Source organism: Lithobates pipiens, unplaced genomic scaffold (genome assembly GCF_037356315.1).
Source record: "Lithobates pipiens isolate NorthernLeopardFrog02 unplaced genomic scaffold, aLitPip1_a1.2 Scaffold_19, whole genome shotgun sequence".
NCBI classification, from domain to species: domain Eukaryota; kingdom Metazoa; phylum Chordata; class Amphibia; order Anura; family Ranidae; genus Lithobates; species Lithobates pipiens.
The window spans coordinates 164,766,187-164,788,929 of NW_027507764.1; the positions used below are offsets into that span (position 1 = coordinate 164,766,187).

General features: G+C 44.1%; 1 protein-coding gene across 1 annotated transcript in view; it reads left to right on the forward strand.

The window, feature by feature from the left end:
• RBMS3 (RNA binding motif single stranded interacting protein 3) overlaps window positions 1-22,743 on the forward strand; it is an 859,182-nt gene that overhangs the window by 319,056 nt on the left and 517,383 nt on the right. The window lies entirely within an intron of this gene.

Here is a 22,743-nt window from a genome sequence, read left to right on the forward strand (position 1 = left end):
AACTAGAAACACTACATAAGAAATCCCTTACGGCTCAAGCTGCGGAAGAACTAACCCAACATAGACAATCCCTGTTACAAATACTAAATTTCCAATCCCAGAAATCTCTTTTCTTCCGTAAAAGTATATTTTACGAGTTTGGTGATAAGAGTGGGAAACAATTAGCTAGAGCCCTAAGGGATGCGAAAACACAGAACCACATACATGCAATAAGGAACAAAGAGGGCAATTTAGAACACAATCCAGAAAAAATAACAACACTCTTCCACGATTACTACACAAAACTTTATAACTTACCCCCCCAACACAAACCGACACACGTGTCACAACCAAGAGCAGATGTTGTCAAACACTTTCTTTCAGAAAGCAAATTACCCTCACTACAAACATCGGACAAAGATATCTTGAATGAACCTATCACCACCACAGAAATAGTGGAAGCGATCAAACAATTAAAAACAGGCAAAAGCCCCGGCCCAGATGGCTTCACGACACAATATTACAAAACCTTCACACAACTTCTTGCCAAACCCTTACTTAAAGCTTTTAATCATCTAGCTAACAATGAACATGACTCTAACACACTTTTATCGGCACACATAACGATTATACCCAAACCAGATAAAGACCATACTGACTGTACGAACTTTCGGCCGATATCCCTATTAAACATTGATATCAAATTACTAGCGAAAATCCTAGCCAATAGATTGAAACCCCTACTCCCGAAAATCATAGGGCCAGAGCAAGTAGGTTTCATGCCTGGCAGAGAGGCCAGGGATAACATCATTAAGACACTGAACATGATTCATTATGCACGCAATTCCAAACTGGAGGGCCTTCTGGTGTCTACGGACGCCGAGAAGGCCTTCGATAGGGTCTCTTGGGACTATATGTTCGCCACATGTACCCATATTGGACTTGAAGGTAACATGCTAAACTGGATAAAAGCCCTCTACAGAAACCCACAGGCCAAAATAAAAGTAAATAATACACTGTCAAATCCGATTCATATCCGTAACGGTACCAGACAAGGGTGTCCCCTGTCACCGCTCCTTTTTATCCTGACACTAGAGCCACTCATAAGAACTATAAACCTATCCCCCGACATCAAAGGTTTCACCCTAAATAACAGAAATTACAAAATTGCCGCCTATGCGGATGATTTATTATTTTTTATTACCCAACCACACCTGTCACTGCCCAACCTTATGAAAACCTTCGCCACCTTCGGATACATATCCAATTTTAAGGTGAATCAAACCAAGTCTGAAGCACTTAATCTAAACCTCCCAACTGAAAAGCTCAACACAATTAAAGGAAATTACAAATTCAAATGGGAACGGGACACGCTTAAGTATTTAGGAATAAAATTAACGCCCAACATAGAATCCCTCTTTTCAGCCAACTTCACCCCTCTGTTGAGATCCATACAAAAAGATCTCCAGAACTGGACTTCAAAAGGATTCTCCTGGTTTGGTAGAGCAGCTATATTAAAAATGACAATACTCCCGAGACTGTTGTATCTCTTTAGCGCATTGCCCATCCCAGTACCTAACTCCTTCTTCTCCAAACTATTAGTAATACAAAGAAAATTTCTTTGGGCCAACGGGAATCCTAGAATAAACTTCCACCTTCTATCGTGGCCCAAACATAAAGGAGGACTTGGTCTACCGGACTTCAAAAAATATTACTACGCCACAAACATGTCTAGATTGATTGATTGGCACTGCCATGCCACAACGAAAGACTGGGTTCAATTAGAATACCAACACGGCGAACCACAGTTACTATATTACCCCTGGTCCACACACTCTAAGAACACCAAAAGAATAACACATCCACTAGTGGCCAATACATTACATATTTGGCATAAAATCGCCTCCCGTCACAGGCTTGCCACCATACCAGGCCCACTGACTCCGCTGGCCAACAATCCTGACTTCCTGCCAGGTCTCAATCAGAGGCTACTTCCAACCCCTGGCCCGAATTCAAGCTTCTTGGCTATGCACTGTATACATGGAAATAGGGTCAAATCACTGGACACCCTAAAATCAGAACTAGGCAACGCTGCCCCGAACCCATGGTTCTACTTACAGATACAAAGCTTCTTACTCAACAATAAACACAAGCAGTCATTTTATCAACGGCTGACCCCGCTCGAAGATATATGTTACAAGGGTTCTCAAACTTTTGGAACCACATCCATAGTGTACAAGTGGCTAGCCTCCCCACCACCAAATAGCAGTAACAAACATAAAGAAAAATGGGAAATGGATCTTAGCATCCAGATAAATGATGCTCAATGGGAAAAAGCGTGCATTCTTTCACACAAGTGCCCCCTTAGCTCAAGGTATCAAGAAATATCTTATAAAATACTCACGCAGTGGTACACAACACCGGTCAAAACTAAAAAATGGTTTCACACATCTTCAGACATGTGTTGGCGTTGTGAAAAAGATGTAGGCACATTTGTGCACGTGTGGTGGGGGTGTCCCCTGATCCAAGATTACTGGAACAAAATTATTTACTGGATTAAACATATCACAGACTCCAAGATCAACTTTGATGCTGCTGCTTGCTTGCTACACATTAACTCACTTTCTATAGGCAAATATAAGAAGTCATTATCAAGACATTTACTGACAGCAGCTAAGAGTCTAATTCCACTACATTGGAAATCCAAGCATGTTCCGGGGATCAGGGATTGGCTGGACAGGGCCCACTATATGTATAAAATGGAAGAGGTGGTGGCCATGAAAAAGGAAAAACTGTACCCATTTCCATGAAACCTGGCAGCCCTGGCTACTATTTACGCTCTCAAGGGAATACCAGTCTTTTCAGTTATAAAAACTGAAGTAATGTATTTGTAACCACTTCCTGAAATTCTCCGCTCGGTAGAGATCTAGTGAAAAATATGAGGTAAACAACACACACAAGGACTCCTTTGAGTCCAACCCAGCTCTTTATTCCAATGTCTGGTATGTCATCGATATTATTAATACTACCATTTGTTTCTATAACATTGCCTCTACCCACATCCCCTCCCCTCCTCCCTTTTTCTTTTGTTCTACCCCCTCTATCCCCCACCCTCCATCACCCTTTCCTGACTCCTACTTCCTAAGGATTGTATTACAACTTTCTGATATACTTGATGTCAAAATTTCATTAATATGCCATGTTTCATGCCATGTTTAGCATACCCCTGGTTTATCTTTTGTTTTCAATGTTTGTTACATTTTCATTCAATAAAAACCTTTGATTGAGAAAAAATAAATAAAAATAAATTGTATATGTTGAATGGGGGGGGGGGGGGTTAAGTAGTGTTGCGTGAACAATTCCATGTCTGCAAATGGATTTTCTGTACGGAATTCTTCTGAATCCGTAATGGTAGGGGAATCAATATCTACTAGGGAGTGTCAAGTGTACACTACACAAAAGCCTGTGACTGAATACAACACCCCCATGGCTGAGGGATCACTACTGGAGCCCACATCGGTGACCCCAGGACATTTCTATTTTTGATCGGCATCTTCACCTTATAGACTTGTAGGTGTACACCTTACACAGATATACTGAAACTAGTAGGATTTCTTTAGTTGGTGCCTCCCCCTCTCTTGCATTCTCATGTGTGTATTTAGCTGTTTGCCTCAAGTTCAGCTTTCAAACTGAATTGCCATATTGAATAAATCTTTAGCTGTGAACTTTAGCTGATATATACTGCATTTTGTTTCAGAAACATTACATAGACCAGTGCTGATGAGGATGTAGCTTTTACAGAATTGCCATGTGCCTAATGGCAATAAAACTGTATTTATCATAATTGTCGCTAAATAGATAATGTGTTTTTCCTTGCAGGGCTGCAGCCATGGGTTCAGTTTGCATTTCCTAGTTATTCCTGTCTAGCATGTTATCAATAATATGCTGGTTATTTAGCTCCCATCCATATAAGGCACACATGAGTAGAAGGGATATTAGATAATACATCTCTCTACCACTCAGGTCACTCCACAAGTCTCCTTGGGCATCACTAAATTACTAACAGACATCTCAGTCTGAATGTTACACCATTTCCTCAAACTCAATCTATCCAAAACCAAGCTCATAATATTTCATCCCCCATGTGCCCTCTCCCCTGATTTCTCTGTCAAGATCGATGGCACAACTATCAACATGTGCCCGTATGTGAGGTTGCTAGGCATAATCCTGGACTCTGAACTCTTGTTTTGGCCCCACATCCAATCACTGTCTAAATCTTGCTGTCTCAACCTCTGCAACATCTGCAAAGTACACCCTTTCTTAATCAACACTATCAAGTTGCTAATTCACTTGACTACTGCAACTCCCTCCTCATTGGATTAGCTATTGCTGCTTCAGTCTATCATGAATGCTGCTGCAAAACTCATCCACCTTACCAGCTGTTCACTGTCTGCTACCCTTCTCTGCCAATCCCTTCATTGGCTTCTGCTCACCAACTAATTCAATTCAAAATACTAACAGCAACTTTCAAAACCATCCACAACTCTGGGCCCAGCCACATCACTAACCTAGTCTCAAAATATCAACCAAATCATTCTCTTCATTCCTGCCAAGACCTCCTGATCTCAAGCTTCCTTGTCACTTATCCTTCCTTGCTTGCCTCTCCCATCTTCTAGAATTCCCCACCCCAATCTCTCCAACTATCTCCTACTCCGTCCACTTTAAGGCAATCCCAGAAAACCCTTCTCTTTAACCCATCCTGCTTCCACGTAACGACTGTACTTTTATTTTCTCTGTCAGCTCATCCCCCCACAGTTATTACCTTTCATATCACTTGACCCTCATTCGTAGATTGCAAGCTTTAATGACGGGGCCCTCTGATGTCTCCTGCATTGAACAATATTGTAACTGTACTGTCTGCCCTCATGTTGTAAAGCTCTGTGCAAACTGTTGGCACTACAGGCATACCCCACTTTTAAGTACACAATGGGGTTTATTCACTAAAGCTGAAAAATGCAAAATCAAGCTCACTTCTGCAAAAAAAACAATCAACGTCCAGGTTTTTTTTTACCAAAGCTTAATTGAACAAGCTGGGGTTAGAATCCCATTGTTTTTTTATCCAGAAGCGAGTCTGATTTTGCACTTTCCAGCTTTAGTAAATAAACCCCATTGTGTACCTAAAAGTGGGGTATGCCTGTATATAATTCCTGTATAATAATATAAATAATAATAATACTCTCCTTTGGGGCAGAGCTAGATGTAAACACTCTATATACTCTGTGTAGTAAAACAGAATTTATACATGGATACTATATGAATGAGAGAAAATCATTATTACAGGCCTAAGAAAAGGTAGATTAATTACTTGACATGTTTCTGTCTCAAGTGTGAATAGTCGGATATGCAACAGAGTGGCCATTAAAGAAAAAAAAGGGGGAATGTGGTAAGGGAGTTGTTGGGACTTTACATGAGGCAATGAATGGGTAAATTCATCTGCCTCAATCCCTAATGTTTGACAATGTCAATGGAAGGAAAGGGTTGGGACTTTAAATGAAGCATAACTAATAAATAGAGTCACATGATAACGGATTCCACAAGAATATACATAGATCAAAAAACAACATGATAAGATAAAGAACACATTGACAATTTATTGTAAATAGTAATATCATATTTCAAAACCATTATAAAGATAATAATACATAAGTATACAGTAATATAATTCACAATCAACATAATTATTTAATAATCATAACAAAAAATAATATTTCATAGCATTTTTAATCTCAGAATCGCATGATTATATAATGTAGCATAAGGCAAAGCTCTACGCGATTTGTGGAGTTTATCCACTCATCAGGAGCAGTTATAAGTACAGAGATCTATAATGAAAAGAAAATTGCAAAATAAACAAATGCTGGAAAGGAAAGGAAAGAAAGAACGAAGGGAAAATTAAATATTTTCCAAACGCTCATACCTTTACATAAAATGGATGTAAATACTATGATGTTGCAACCAGCTGGGGGAGCCCATCCCATGGGAGCTGAGGCTGCAAAATTGCAGCCAGGAAAGTGACCAGGGGGACAGTACGGAGAGCACAGGTGATCTAAGGAACTCCTGTTGGTAATAGAGGGTATATGCCAATTCCAGTAGGTGTGCTGTATAAAAAGGTATATAACTACATTAGTATATGGAGCTGGCTTTAAGAAAATCATATTCAAACCAGGGGGACTGATGTAATAATTAATCTAGCTCTAGCTCTAGCTAATCTAGCTCACATATCTAACCAGGGTAGAGATCAAAGTAAGGAAAAGGGGTAACTCAGTGAGTAAACCATAACCAAAAATTGATTACCTTAAATCTCCAACGCATGTACGAAGAGCAGGTCTGTGAGAGTCTAGGGAGTGAGGAGGAATATGTGCTCAACCTGTGTGTAATCTTGATGGACACAGCTGACCATGTTGTGCCACCAACGCCACGCTGAGTTATAATAAATATGTTTTGTTTCTCTATGGCGCCCCCAGCTGGTTGCAACATCATATTATTTACATCTATTTTATGTGAAGGTATGAGCATTTTTTAAATATTTAATTTTACCTTTGTTCTTTCTTTCTTTATGTCCAGCATTTGTTTATTTTGCAATTTTATTTTCATTATAGATCTCTGTACTTATAACTGCTCCTGATGAGTGGATAGACTCCACAAAAGGCATAGAGATTTGCCTTATGCTACATTATATAATCATACAATTCTGAGATTCCACATTAAAAATGCTATGAGATATTTTTTGTTTATTATGATTATTAAATAATTATGTTGATTGTAATCCCCTACAATTATTCTATTGTGTACTTATGTATTATTATCCTTATAATGGTTCAAGGTGTTCTTTATCTATCATGTTATTTTTTAATCTATGTATATTCTTGTGGAATCCATTATCATGTGACTCTACTTTTTAGCTATGCTTCATTTAAAGTCCCAACCCTTTCCTTCCATTGACAGGGTGCCCATTAAGTGCATTTCCGTAGACTACACTTTCTCTGCAGATTAATTAGTGAAGCCCTTAAGGTGCCAAATAGTTAAAGTGGTTGTAAACCCTTTACAATCCTTTAAACCCATGAAAGACCCATTATATATATATATATATATATATCCAAACAGTTATAACAGGCATGGCAACATTGTGTATGTACATTATTGCAATATTTATTGAAAGAAGGATCATGACAATATAGAGATATTTCTGTCTTGAGCTTAAAGGCACACTGGCCTTAAAAACAGAGCGATTATTTTTTGGCTCATGGTGGATTTTAATTATACGGAGAAGATATTTCAGGGTCCTAATAAAAAATGTAATTGCTTGATGACAAAATAATTATGCTTTGTTTTATTGCATTATTACAGAGGATTTTTCCTCAATATATCAGATGAAGAAGTGTTGATTCTGAAAGAGAGAGAAAGCGATAGAGATGGAGAGGGAAATGGGGATCATAAATGATGAATTTTTTGTAATACCTATGAATCACATCTAACTTGTGAGGATATGCTATGGGAATATTGTTAAACATTTATTCATTATGCAGCCATTCTGAATGCCTATACTGACAAATACTACCTGTATTGTATGTACTATATGGTTTATTTTAACAAGTCTTATAGGGAATTTCTGACTCATTGTTTTGTTCCATTCTTTATTTAAGTACAATAAATTCCAGTGATAAAGAGAAAATATATGCCATATCAGTGTAGTAAAAATTCAGTATATGTTTTATCAAAACATCATTACAAAACCCATGTAATTATATAGTTGCTGTAGCGTGGTGGTTTTTCTTAATCTGCCCTTGTTCATTTAGTCTAAATCTGACTTGAAAGGTCACTGTCCCCAAGTCCAGGGCACATACAGTATATACGTACATGTTTATTAAGGGCAAGAAAACCTGGAAACTTGTGACAGCATCCTGGTTGTGGGTCTGTGCATTATATACATTGTTTTTTACCACATTGCCATGATATCTTTAGAACTGGATAACAGTTGTAGTAAGTGCTAATTCTGTTAAAATTTCCCATTGCCAGTCTCTATAAAACCTGGGTAACCCTCCATGTTGATACACTGGAGGCCACAATCTCCCAAAATGGAAATCTTTTATTAGATTTCAACTTTCCAAAATGGAAGCATTTAGAGACAAAGCAGTGCAGAGGCTTTTGAGTTCAGGCAACGGATGGTACCAAGTATAAAGAGCAAGTGCAGGGTTACGCTAAGAGCTATGCTAACATGTTTTATGCAAACATAAAATGTGAATTAAAATTCCAGTAATATAAATAATCTAAACTCTTTAGGCTGTCCCATTAGAATATCCAATAAAACATAAAGATAACATATCTAATAAAAAGAACATTTGTTAAAATAAGCATACTTTACATCTTAAACATTTTGGCAATGAATCCACATTGCTTGACAATATGCCAAGATTTATAGCCAAGAGGTGTAAACATATAGCTGCACATTCATATAAGTATATACTTAAAATAGGACTAATTGAAGGAATATAAAACCCTCAAAAGTTTTTAATGTAACTCATGATGAAGTTTTCTTTTCAGCAATGTCACCCGAGATCACCTAAATACAACTACCTTTTATGTGTTCATTGACTGAGACTGCAGTAACAGCTAATTACCACTAGTGATGGCCGAACGGTTCGCCCGGCGGTCGTTTCGCGGCGAATTTCCGACTTTCGCCGTCCGCGGGTTCGAACGCCTTTTTCCGTCGTTCGCCCCGGCGGACTTACGTGTTTAATGTATACAAGAACTTTAACCTTTCGTGACACGTTTATCATGTGTTACAGGACAACCAATTGAGACATGACAGCTCATGGACACTTGGACATTCCCCCTAACCTATAAATACACCCGATCCGGTGGCCATTTTACATTCTTTCTTCTGTCACTGTAGGGAAAGGATCCTGTGTGGAGTAGGGACAGAGAAAACGCTAGCTATTTGGTACACAAAAGTTCTTTTCAGGACTGGTATAGGTGTTAGGTCAGCAGCCTGAGTTTCTTTTGTCAGTTTAGATAAAGGGACAGAGCGCTGTATGCTGCTATTTTAGGGACAGCTCAGCCAGATTAGTCTTTCTTCATCATCATCATCATCATCATCATTAGCTGTTACTATCAGGTCCACAAAAGAGCTGTTCCAGCTAATCGTTCCAGCCTACTCTTTTTTGCCAATTTGTATAGGGACAGGCAGGAAGCAGTGTGTCAGGCAGTGAGGATAATTTTAAAGACTTGCTGTTACTATTAGTTCCACAAAGGTTCTTTTCAGGACTGGTATCAGTGGTACGGTAATAGGCTTGTACACGTATAATATTCTTTCTTCCAAATATAGAAAGAATATTATACTTGACTGCTGCCCTTCTGCTGCAGTCTGCTAATCATTCACAACTCACTTGTTCCACAAAGCTCTTTATCAGGACTGGTAACTTGGTCTGTCTAGGGTGCTACGGTACATAGGCTTGGGTGCGGTACAGTCTGCTGTTCTGTAAGGACCGCTATCGGTCCACAATACATAGGGTTGCCGTGCACTACTGCTGACCGCTGCCCTATACTGCAGCAGTCCTTCATTGGTATAGGGACTGACGTACAGTCTGCTAATCACTAACACACAACCTGCTTGGTCCACAAAAGTTCTTATAAGGACTGGTAACTTGGTATAGGGTGCTACGGTACATAGGCCTGAGTGCGTTACAGTCTGCTGTTCTGTAAGGACCGCTATCGGTCCACAATACATAGGGTTGCCGTGCACTACTGCTGACCGCTGCCCTATACTGCAGCAGTCCTTCAGCGGTATAGGGACTGACGCACAGTCTGCTAAACACTAACACACAACCTGCTTGGTCCACAAAAGTTTTTATAAGGACTGGTAACTTGGTATAGGGTGCTACGGTACATAGGCCTGAGTGCAGTACAGTCTGCTGTTCTGTAAGGACCGCTATCGGTCCACAATACATAGGGTTGCCGTGCACTACTGCTGACCGCTGCCCTATACTGCAGCAGTCCTTCATTGGTATAGGGACTGACGTACAGTCTGCTAATCACTAACACACAACCTGCTTGGTCCACAAAAGTTCTTATAAGGACTGGTAACTTGGTATAGGGTGCTACGGTACATAGGCCTGAGTGCGTTACAGTCTGCTGTTCTGTAAGGACCGCTATCGGTCCACAATACATAGGGTTGCCGTGCACTACTGCTGACCGCTGCCCTATACTGCAGCAGTCCTTCATTGGTATAGGGACTGACGTACAGTCTGCTAATCACTAACACACAACCTGCTTGTTCCACAAAAGTTCTTATAAGGACTGGTAACTTGGTATAGGGTGCTACGGTACATAGGCCTGAGTGCGTTACAGTCTGCTGTTCTGTAAGGACCGCTATCGGTCCACAATACATAGGGTTGCCGTGCACTACTGCTGACCGCTGCCCTATACTGCAGCAGTCCTTCATTGGTATAGGGACTGACGTACAGTCTGCTAATCACTAACACACAACCTGCTTGGTCCACAAAAGTTCTTATAAGGACTGGTAACTTGGTATAGGGTGCTACGGTACATAGGCCTGAGTGCGTTACAGTCTGCTGTTCTGTAAGGACCGCTATCGGTCCACAATACATAGGGTTGCCGTGCACTACTGCTGACCGCTGCCCTATACTGCAGCAGTCCTTCAGCGGTATAGGGACTGACGCACAGTCTGCTAAACACTAACACACAACCTGCTTGGTCCACAAAAGTTTTTATAAGGACTGGTAACTTGGTATAGGGTGCTACGGTACATAGGCCTGAGTGCGTTACAGTCTGCTGTTCTGTAAGGACCGCTATCGGTCCACAATACATAGGGTTGCCGTGCACTACTGCTGACCGCTGCCCTATACTGCAGCAGTCCTTCATTGGTATAGGGACTGACGTACAGTCTGCTAATCACTAACACACAACCTGCTTGGTCCACAAAAGTTCTTATAAGGACTGGTAACTTGGTATAGGGTGCTACGGTACATAGGCCTGAGTGCGTTACAGTCTGCTGTTCTGTAAGGACCGCTATCGGTCCACAATACATAGGGTTGCCGTGCACTACTGCTGACCGCTGCCCTATACTGCAGCAGTCCTTCAGCGGTATAGGGACTGACGCACAGTCTGCTAAACACTAACACACAACCTGCTTGGTCCACAAAAGTTCTTATAAGGACTGGTAACTTGGTATAGGGTGCTACGGTACATAGGCCTGAGTGCAGTACAGTCTGCTGTTCTGTAAGGACCGCTATCGGTCCACAATACATAGGGTTGCCGTGCACTACTGCTGACCGCTGCCCTATACTGCAGCAGTCCTTCATTGGTATAGGGACTGACGTACAGTCTGCTAATCACTAACACACAACCTGCTTGGTCCACAAAAGTTCTTATAAGGACTGGTAACTTGGTATAGGGTGCTACGGTACATAGGCCTGAGTGCGTTACAGTCTGCTGTTCTGTAAGGACCGCTATCGGTCCACAATACATAGGGTTGCCGTGCACTACTGCTGACCGCTGCCCTATACTGCAGCAGTCCTTCATTGGTATAGGGACTGACGTACAGTCTGCTAATCACTAACACACAACCTGCTTGTTCCACAAAAGTTCTTATAAGGACTGGTAACTTGGTATAGGGTGCTACGGTACATAGGCCTGAGTGCGTTACAGTCTGCTGTTCTGTAAGGACCGCTATCGGTCCACAATACATAGGGTTGCCGTGCACTACTGCTGACCGCTGCCCTATACTGCAGCAGTCCTTCATTGGTATAGGGACTGACGTACAGTCTGCTAATCACTAACACACAACCTGCTTGTTCCACAAAAGTTCTTATAAGGACTGGTAACTTGGTATAGGGTGCTACGGTACATAGGCTTGAGTGCGGTACAGTCTGCTGTTCTGTAAGGACCGCTATCGGTCCACAATAGATAGGGTTGACGTGCACCACTGCTGACCGCTGCCCTATACTGCAGCAGTCCTTCAGCGGTATAGGGACTGACGTACAGTCTGCTAAACACTAATACACAACCTGCTTGGTCCACAAAAGTTCTTATAAGGACTGGTAACTTGGTATAGGGTGCTACGGTACATAGGCTTGAGTGCGGTACAGTCTGCTGTTCTGTAAGGACCGCTATCGGTCCACAATAGATAGGGTTGACGTGCACCACTGCTGACCGCTGCCCTATACTGCAGCAGTCCTTCAGCGGTATAGGGACTGACGCACAGTCTGCTAAACACTAACACACAACCTGCTTGGTCCACAAAAGTTTTTATAAGGACTGGTAACTTGGTATAGGGTGCTACGGTACATAGGCCTGAGTGCGTTACAGTCTGCTGTTCTGTAAGGACCGCTATCGGTCCACAATACATAGGGTTGCCGTGCACTACTGCTGACCGCTGCCCTATACTGCAGCAGTCCTTCATTGGTATAGGGACTGACGTACAGTCTGCTAATCACTAACACACAACCTGCTTGGTCCACAAAAGTTCTTATAAGGACTGGTAACTTGGTATAGGGTGCTACGGTACATAGGCCTGAGTGCGTTACAGTCTGCTGTTCTGTAAGGACCGCTATCGGTCCACAATACATAGGGTTGCCGTGCACTACTGCTGACCGCTGCCCTATACTGCAGCAGTCCTTCAGCGGTATAGGGACTGACGCACAGTCTGCTAAACACTAACACACAACCTGCTTGGTCCACAAAAGTTTTTATAAGGACTGGTAACTTGGTATAGGGTGCTACGGTACATAGGCCTGAGTGCAGTACAGTCTGCTGTTCTGTAAGGACCGCTATCGGTCCACAATACATAGGGTTGCCGTGCACTACTGCTGACCGCTGCCCTATACTGCAGCAGTCCTTCATTGGTATAGGGACTGACGTACAGTCTGCTAATCACTAACACACAACCTGCTTGTTCCACAAAAGTTCTTATAAGGACTGGTAACTTGGTATAGGGTGCTACGGTACATAGGCTTGAGTGCGGTACAGTCTGCTGTTCTGTAAGGACCGCTATCGGTCCACAATAGATAGGGTTGACGTGCACCACTGCTGACCGCTGCCCTATACTGCAGCAGTCCTTCAGCGGTATAGGGACTGACGTACAGTCTGCTAAACACTAATACACAACCTGCTTGGTCCACAAAAGTTCTTATAAGGACTGGTAACTTGGTATAGGGTGCTACGGTACATAGGCTTGAGTGCGGTACAGTCTGCTGTTCTGTAAGGACCGCTATCGGTCCACAATAGATAGGGTTGACGTGCACCACTGCTGACCGCTGCCCTATACTGCAGCAGTCCTTCAGCGGTATAGGGACTGACGCACAGTCTGCTAAACACTAACACACAACCTGCTTGGTCCACAAAAGTTTTTATAAGGACTGGTAACTTGGTATAGGGTGCTACGGTACATAGGCCTGAGTGCGTTACAGTCTGCTGTTCTGTAAGGACCGCTATCGGTCCACAATACATAGGGTTGCCGTGCACTACTGCTGACCGCTGCCCTATACTGCAGCAGTCCTTCATTGGTATAGGGACTGACGTACAGTCTGCTAATCACTAACACACAACCTGCTTGGTCCACAAAAGTTCTTATAAGGACTGGTAACTTGGTATAGGGTGCTACGGTACATAGGCCTGAGTGCGTTACAGTCTGCTGTTCTGTAAGGACCGCTATCGGTCCACAATACATAGGGTTGCCGTGCACTACTGCTGACCGCTGCCCTATACTGCAGCAGTCCTTCAGCGGTATAGGGACTGACGCACAGTCTGCTAAACACTAACACACAACCTGCTTGGTCCACAAAAGTTCTTATAAGGACTGGTAACTTGGTATAGGGTGCTACGGTACATAGGCTTGAGTGCGGTACAGTCTGCTGTTCTGTAAGGACCGCTATCGGTCCACAATAGATAGGGTTGACGTGCACCACTGCTGACCGCTGCCCTATACTGCAGCAGTCCTTCAGCGGTATAGGGACTGACGTACAGTCTGCTAAACACTAATACACAACCTGCTTGGTCCACAAAAGTTCTTATAAGGACTGGTAACTTGGTATAGGGTGCTACGGTACATAGGCTTGAGTGCGGTACAGTCTGCTGTTCTGTAAGGACCGCTATAGGTCCACAATAGATAGGGTTGACGTGCACCACTGCTGACCGCTCACCTATACTGCAGCAGTCCTTCAGCGGTATAGGGACTAAGAGTTTTGTCACAGGGTCATTTAAAAAATGACATGCAGAGGAAGAGGCAGGCCCTTCCGCAGGGGTGGTAGGGGTAGGGCAGGAGCAACAGGCTTGAGCCAAAGTGGGAAGTTGCAGAAGGTGCGTTCAATTACTTTAAAGGATGCACCAGACTTGGTTGAGTGGCTCGCTCAGCCTTACTCTTCTGCACCCTCCTCATCCTCTCGATCTGCACCCTCTTCTTCACTCTCTGCTATGTGCACCCCCAAAGACACTACCACCAACAACACGACCACCACCACCACCACCACATACCTTCCGCTTGAGTCACTGGAATTATTTTCCGATCCATATCAAGAGGACATTTCTGATGCGCAGCCACTCTTGGTATTGGATCAGGAAGAGGAGGTAGCAACAAGCGCTACTCAGCAGTCTGACGCCAGTACCCAGATCAGCCCAAGGAGGAGGTTGGTCCCCGGTGTTGCTGCCTACTCTACTTATAGCGGTGGGGAAGGTGACGTTGATGATGACGTGTCTAGTGATGTCACGTGGGTGCCCACAAGAGAGGAAGAGGAGGGGAGTTCAGAGGGAGATATGGACCAGCAGATAGGGAGGAGAAGCAGCAATGACTTACATTGCACAGCAGGGACAAAGCAGACTGCAAATGTATCAGGAGCGAGTCATCGACCATGTACGGTCACATCTGGCGCTCCCAGGACACCGGCACATGGCTCCGCAGTGTGGGCTTTTTTTAACGTGTCCGCTGCTGACAATAGCGTTGCCATCTGCAATCTTTGCAGTCAACGCGTTAGTCGCGGTAAGCCCAATACTCACCTAGGGACGACCGCCTTAAGAAGGCACATGAGCAGCCATCACCGAGCCCAGTGGGAGCAACGGAACACACAAAGCCACACTGCAGGCTCTCACCGTCCAGCCTCGTCTTCTACTTCTCCTTCTCCTCTCTCCTCACAATTGTCCTCCACTCCACCTTCCATCACGCCAAGCTCACATTTTTCTGCAAAAAGGCAGGCTTCCGTGGGCCTAATGTTTGAGCGTAAAAAAATGATGACGCCGGATAACCCTCTTGCCCAACGGTTGGCGGCTGGCTTGTCAGAACTCATAGCCCGCCAACTACTGCCATATAAACTGGTGGACTCGGAGGCCTTTCGCAAATTTGTGGCCATTGGAACACCACAATGGAAGGTCCCAGGAAGGAAGTATTTCTCAGAGAAGGGCATCCCAGAGCTATATGGCCATGTTCAGCGGCAAGTGAATGTATCTCTGGCACACAGTGTCGGTGCCAAGATACATCTGACCACAGACACGTGGTCTAGCAAACACGGGCAGGGAAGGTATATCAGTTTTACTGCCCACTGGGTGAACCTTCTGACGGCCGTCAAGCATGTAACCCGTGGCACCCGTGTAGATTTGGTTTTACCGCCACGGATTGCATGCAGGCCTGACTCTTCTTCTCCTCCTCCTACTCCATCCTCCTCCCTCTCCTCCTCAGCTGCCTCCTCCTTTTCCGCTGCTAGCGTCTCTTCCACTGCACCGCCCAAGCTCCCCAGAACCTATTCCACATGCCAGGTGAGACGTTGCCATGCCGTGCTGCGTCTGTTGTGCCTGGAAGCAAAGAGCCACACTGGCCCGGCACTCCTTTCAGCTTTGCGTTCACAGGCAGATGAGTGGCTAACACCGCTCAATTTGACAGTTGGTAAAGTGGTGTGTGACAACGGTGCCAATCTGCTTAGCGCATTGAAACAGGGCAAAATCACGCACGTGCCGTGCATGGCACACGTCTTAAACTTGGTCGTGCAGCGATTCCTTGTCAAATACCCTGGGGTCCAGGACATCTTGCGGCAGGCAAGGAAAATCTCGGCCCATTTCAGAAGATCTTACACGGCCATGGCTCGCCTTGCTGACATTCAGCGGCGACACCATCTGCCGGTCAGACGTCTTATTTGCGATTGCCCGACGCGATGGAACTCAACCTTCTATATGCTTGATAGGCTGCTCCAGCAGAAACGTGCAGTTAACGTCTACCTGTATGAACTCTGCGAAAGAAACGGTTCTGGGGAGCTGGGTTTTTTTTCACCGCGCCAGTGGCTGCTCATGCGCGACACATGCAGACTTCTGCGGCCATTTGAGGAGATCACCAAACTGGTCAGTCGCAGCCATGGCGCCATCAGTGACATGGTACCTTATGCCTTCTTTCTGGAGCGTGCATTGCGTCGTGTCATTGATCAGGCTGTGGAGGAGCAGGAGCGGGAAGATGAGGAAGTCGCAATGCTGGATGAATTCCCAGGGGGGGCTACTCTATCTGAGACAAGTCAACAACAGGAGTCTGATGAGGAGTCAGAGGAGGATGGTGCCGGGGCGGATGAGCAGGAGCAAGAAGAGCATGCTTTAAACCTTTCTGGGATCCCTGTTGTGCGAGGATGGGGAGAGGAGAATGAAGAGGACGACATTATCCTGGATGATGAGCAGGAGCCAGGCCACCACACCGCTTCCACTTTAGTGCAAATGGGGGCCTTCATGCTCCAGTGTTTTAATAGGGACCCCCGTATAAAAAGCATGAGGGTCAAGGACCAGTACTGGGTGGCAACGTACTTAGACCCCCGGTACAAACACAAAATGGCGGAAATGTTACCGCCGTCGCAGAGGGCTGTCAGAATGCAGCACTTCCAGGCCTTGCTTCGAGAAATGCTGCATTCTGCTTTTGCGTGCGCTGGCAGAGGAGCAATTCCCACTCCCAGAGAAGGATTTGCGGGTACCAATCCAACAGCGCCTGCAAGAAGAGGCCGGTTTGAAGATGTGTTGGTGACTTCGGATATGAGGTCATTCTTTCAGCCGACCCATCGACAGGTGTCATCCGGATCCAGCATCAGGGAACGCCTAGACCGTCAGGTGTCCGACTACATTGGGTTAACGGCCGATGTGGACGCTCTGAGGAGTGATGAACCCCTAGACTACTGGGTGGGCAGGCTTGACCTCTGGCCAGAGCTTGCCCAATTTGCAATCGAACTGTTGGCTTGCCCCTCATCCAGTGTCCTGTCCGAAAGGACGTTCAGCGCAGCAGGGGGGATTGTGACCGATAAGCGTACTCGCCTAGCTCACCACAGTGTTAACTACCTCACATTTCTAAAAATGAATGAGGCATGGATCTCGGAGGAATTCAACACATGTGATCAGTAGACCATGTATATGTCTATAAACAATTTTTGGAATCAAGCACACAGACCTTCTTAATTCATTTGGCTCACTTCCCTGACCCAAAAAAGCACACCGTACTATATGCCCCTACCCTCCTCTTTGAAGAGGTTGAGCGGTGTCATATTTCTACTGGGGCTGCTTATTATGAGGGGTTCCCACCATCCCTGTGCTGTGCTGACTTCCTCCTGGGTGTTCTTATTATGAGGGGCTCCCACCATCCCTGTGCTGTGCTGACTTCCTCCTGGGGGTTCTTATTATGAGGGGATCACACCATCCCTGTGCTGTGCTGACTTCCTCCTGGGGCTGCTTACGGTGCTGCTGTCAGCGCTGTATGTCACGGAGCTGCTGTCAGCGCTGTATGTCACGGAGCTGCTGTCAGCGCTGTATGTCACGGAGCTGCTGTCAGCGCTGTATGTCACGGAGCTGCTGTCAGCGCTGTATGTCACGGAGCTGCTGTCAGCGCTGTATGTCACGGAGCTGCTGTCAGCGCTGTATGTCACGGAGCTGCTGTCAGCGCTGTATGTCACGGAGCTGCTGTCAGCGCTGTATGTCACGGAGCTGCTGTCAGCGCTGTATGTCACGGAGCTGCTGTCAGCGCTGTATGTCACGGTGCTGCTGTCAGCGCTGTATGTCACGGAGCTGCTGTCAGCGCTGTATGTCACGGAGCTGCTGTCAGTGCTGTATGTCACGGAGCTGCTGTCAGCGCTGTATGTCACGGAGCTGCTGTCAGCGCTGTATGTCACGGTGCTGCTGTCAGCGCTGTATGTCACGGAGCTGCTGTCAGCGCTGTATGTCACGGAGCTGCTGTCAGCGCTGTATGTCACGGAGCTGCTGTCAGCGCTGTATGTCACGGAGCTGCTGTCAGCGCTGTATGTCACGGAGCTGCTGTCAGCGCTGTATGTCACGGTGCTGATGTCAGTGCTCTGTATTACGGTGCTGCTGTCAGTGCTCTGTATCTCCTGCACCCTCTTGTTTGCCTACCCTGGTCCCTGACCTTCCCTCTCCTCCATTGCCTTCATTAGCTCCATAGTCCTGAATTGTCAGAACAATTTCCCAAATAAAAAAAAAATGCTTGTAGTTATCGATCCCAAATTCACCTCATACATGTATTATGCTATTGTCCAGGTGGTGGGACTACGTGCTACCCCCTAATAATTACCCCGTGGCCGCAAATTCGACCTAAAGGTTTGCGAAATTCGCCTCCCATTGAAGTCAATGGAGCCCGCGGCGAACGGTCGTTTTCGCGAACGTTTGTGTCCGTTCGCGTTTCGCGTTCGCGAAACGTCCCGTCGGAAGTTCGTCCATCACTAATTACCACATGTATTCTTTGGATGTCTGCCCATGCACATGTCTGAATATATCTTATTGGCATGAACAGTTCTGTTAGTAGATTTAGTCAGTCTATTTTTATGTCAAAATATTTCAAGTCAAACAGATTCATACAAATGAACCAACAATCAAAATTTTGCCAGGAGTCTGATAATATTATATATTTTTTTAACTGTAAAAACTGAATTATTAAACAACACAATTTCAAAAAGTTTAAATGAAATTCCAGATGATCTACCTGATAAAGGGACTAAATGCAAAGTAAGCAGTATAAGATTTTTCTGGTTAGACATTAAAAAGCAATACTTTTGCTTTTTTACTTATGTTTATGATAGGTTAAACCAATAATGGTGCACTTGAGAGTTGCAAGGATAGCCAAAGGACCTCTTAGTGACTGGATATATACATTTTGAATTTGTAACTGCTAACTGGTGAACAGCATATCCAACTTTGTGACTCTTGGGTTATAACCCAATATTAATGGCTAGGTTGTATTATCATCTACTGTCTTTTACCTCTTTGAAGCCTTGTAGTAAAATTTTCCCTTTAGATTTTCAGTTTTTTCCACTTCATTAAGTGAGGGAAGGCTGCACAGTGGTGTAGTGGTTAGCACTCTCGCCTAGCAGCAAGAAGGGTCACTGGTTCAAATCCCAACCACGACACTACCTGCCTGGAGTTTGCATGTTCTCCCTGTGCCTACGTGGGTTTCCTCCGGGTACTCCGGTTTCCTCCCACACTCCAAAGACATGCAGATAGGTTCATTTGCTTCTGTATAAAATTGGCCCTGGTATAGGAATGGGGACCTTGGATTGTGGGCTCCTTGAGGGTAGGGATGTGTGATGTGAGTGTGCAATGTACAGGGATAGGGGCGATTGTAGACACTCACTCAGGTTTAACTGGATGGACTGGTGTCTTTATTCAACCTTACTAACTAACTATGAGACTATTAACATTTAACCTACTCCACTCTGTCCTCATCACCATCTGTAACCTTTGCTGCCAAAAATAAATTGTAGAAGTAATCCACTGTCTAAACTCCAGGAAGTATTCTGTCCCAGAATATACAAAATGTTAAACAGTATTTCTGCAACAGATTTCGTGTGGTTTTTGGTGGATGCACTAACTTTAGTTTGTCTAAAGTATTTTGTTTTACTTTTATATAAAGTAGGCAATGTGCAAAACCTCAGTAATTTTTTTGCCTTTCGTTGTTACACTGGGGTGATTTGCCTTAGCTTCTTGTCTCAGAAACTCAACAAGAAGTCAAAAACAATCTCTTCAAAGATAGATGAAATGCAAACTTAGACAGTTGTCATGAGAGCAGGTGTTCCCATTGGAATATTTCTTATCTCTTCCTGTTACAGTGGCGATTGTAATATTCTAGAATTCACATTAATTTACCTCCTGGTGACAATGATCACCGAGACTAACAGAGATGGAAGGGGCTTTATATTTTGCTCTAGGTATAGTTGTCAGGACCTGGCTTTTCTTATGGCACTGTAGTTCCCAGAGCAGAAGGTTGTAGTTACAGTGTCCACCAGCAGGTGTCTCTCAGCAGCCAGCAGATGCCAGCAATTAGTCTCCACGCTGCTAGGAGGGTATTTCATCCCTCCTCTACATTTCCCTCTTGCATCATTGTTTTGCCCGGTAGCCAGATTAAGCTTGCTGACTTATCCTAAGTAGGGATGGCCTCGCGGTTCGCCCGACGGTCGGTTTGCGGCAAATTTTGCGTGTTCGTGTTTCGGCGGACTTCTGGTACTGTTCGCGCGGCGGACATATGCGTTTACATCGTGAAAGTACTTTGACCCATGATGACACATCCATCATGGGGTACAGGACAGCCAATTGAGACATTTCAGCACATGGACAATTGGAAATTCTCCCTACCTTATAAATAGACCTAATCTGGTGGCCATTTTACATTCTGTCTTTTGTCAGTGTAGGAAGAGGTTGCTGTGTGGAGCAGGGACAGACTGTAGTGACTCAAATCGCTAGCTATTAGGTCCACAAAAGTCCTTTTAAGGACTGGTATAGGTGTACAGTATATAGGGTTCTGGTGCTGCTGATTGCTGAGTGCACTGCTGACTGATTCTGCAGCTGTCTTTTGTCAATGTAGGGACAGGACGCTGTGTAGAGCAGGGACAGTCAGTTTAATCACTAACTATTACTATTAGGTCCACAAAGGTCCTTTTAAGGACTGGTATAGGTGTACAGTATATAGGGTTCTGGTGCACTACTGCTGACGGCTGTGCTGGTGATTGCTGAGTGCACTGCTGACCAATTCTGCAGCTGTCTTTTATCAGTGTAGGGAAAAATTTAATTTGGGTAGAGTGTAGCATGACCGCGCAATTGTCATTGAAAGTGCCAGAGTGCTGAAAGCTGAAACATGGTCTGGGAAGGAAGGGGGCGAAAGTGCCCAGTATTGAAGTAGTTAAATATTGTGTCTAAAAACAGAAACAGAAACAGAAACCAAAAAATCCTCCCTTATGTAACCTCTACAGTGAAAAAAGCATTCTCTGTGCCCATTCATAACATCATTTTACTATGTTTTTAGGACGTCCCTTATTTAATAGCTAAAACCGGCCTTACTTGCCTTTAAGCCCCCATACACGCGGTCGGAGATTCCGACGGAATGTTAACTATCGGACCGTTTTGTCGGATATAGACTGTGTGTGGTCTGCATCGGACTGTTTCCATCGGAATATCCGACGGACCAAGTTTTACAACTTGCAGGTAAAATTTTCCGACAAAATGCTCCTATCGGACATACTCCGATCATGTGTAACCTACTCCGACGGACAAAGTGCCACGCATGCTCAGATCAAATTCCTAGACCAAAGCTATTGGCTACTAGCCTATCACGTCATCACGTTATGTACAATCGGATTTTCCGACAACTTAGTCTGACCGTGTGTATGCAACATTACTTCCGGACCTCTTCCGGAATTAATCCGTCGGAATTACTCCGACGGATTTGGTTGTCGGAATCTCCAACCGTGTGTACAAGGGCTAAGACATTGGGCAGTGAAATAACTAATAACAGGGCTAGCCATTAAGTAAGAGAAAATCAAGCATCAGCAAAAGGATGATAGTAAATTAGAGATGGGCACTGAGTTGACTTTTTTTGCTATTAGTCAGGTCTTTATAATAATGAAATAGAAGCTCACTTTATCCTCAACTTCTCAAGTTCTTTAATTACAAATTTAAAATTAGCCCTTAAAAATATAAAAGCTATAAAAGTTTCCATATTACAATTAACTACATTAAACTAAAACACACCAACAAATCTTTGCTGAAAACATAGCACAGTTTTTTTGCCATTCACATGCTTTTAAGAATACAAACACATTTTTTTCTTTTAAATGACTTCTACCATGCTGACATTTACTCTAAATTACTTAATAGATGTACTGAAAAAGAAAACAGTATAATCTTTTTTAAAGATTAAAGGTGGAACAGGAACATCAAAGATAGTTGAGCAATGCCACAAATGGTTTGTATTTTGTATTTCTACACAGATGGCAAAAATCATGGAGGAACTGTAATACAACATTATTAAAGTTTGACATTAACCACTTGAAAACCACGTTATAGCTGAAAGATTGCTACAGCGAGGACCTCAAATGCTGGAAGGGCATCCATATGCCAATGACAGCTGATCATGGAAGTTAACAGAAGCCACCTCTCTGTGCCACCTATCAGTGCCCATTAGTGCTGCCTACCAGTGCCCATCAGTGCTGCATCATCAGTACCCATCAGTACCACCTCATCAGTGCCCATCAGTGAAGGGGAAAATGCACCTGTTTTAAAAACATGAAAAACATTTGTTTTGTTATTTTTTCAAAAATGTTGGTCTTTTTTTGTTTGTTTAGCAAGAATTAAAGCAGTGGTGATTAAATACCACCAAAAAAAGCTCTATTTGTGTGAAAAAAATATTAAATATGTAATTTGAATGCAGTGTTGCATGATCGTGCAATTGTCATTCAAAGT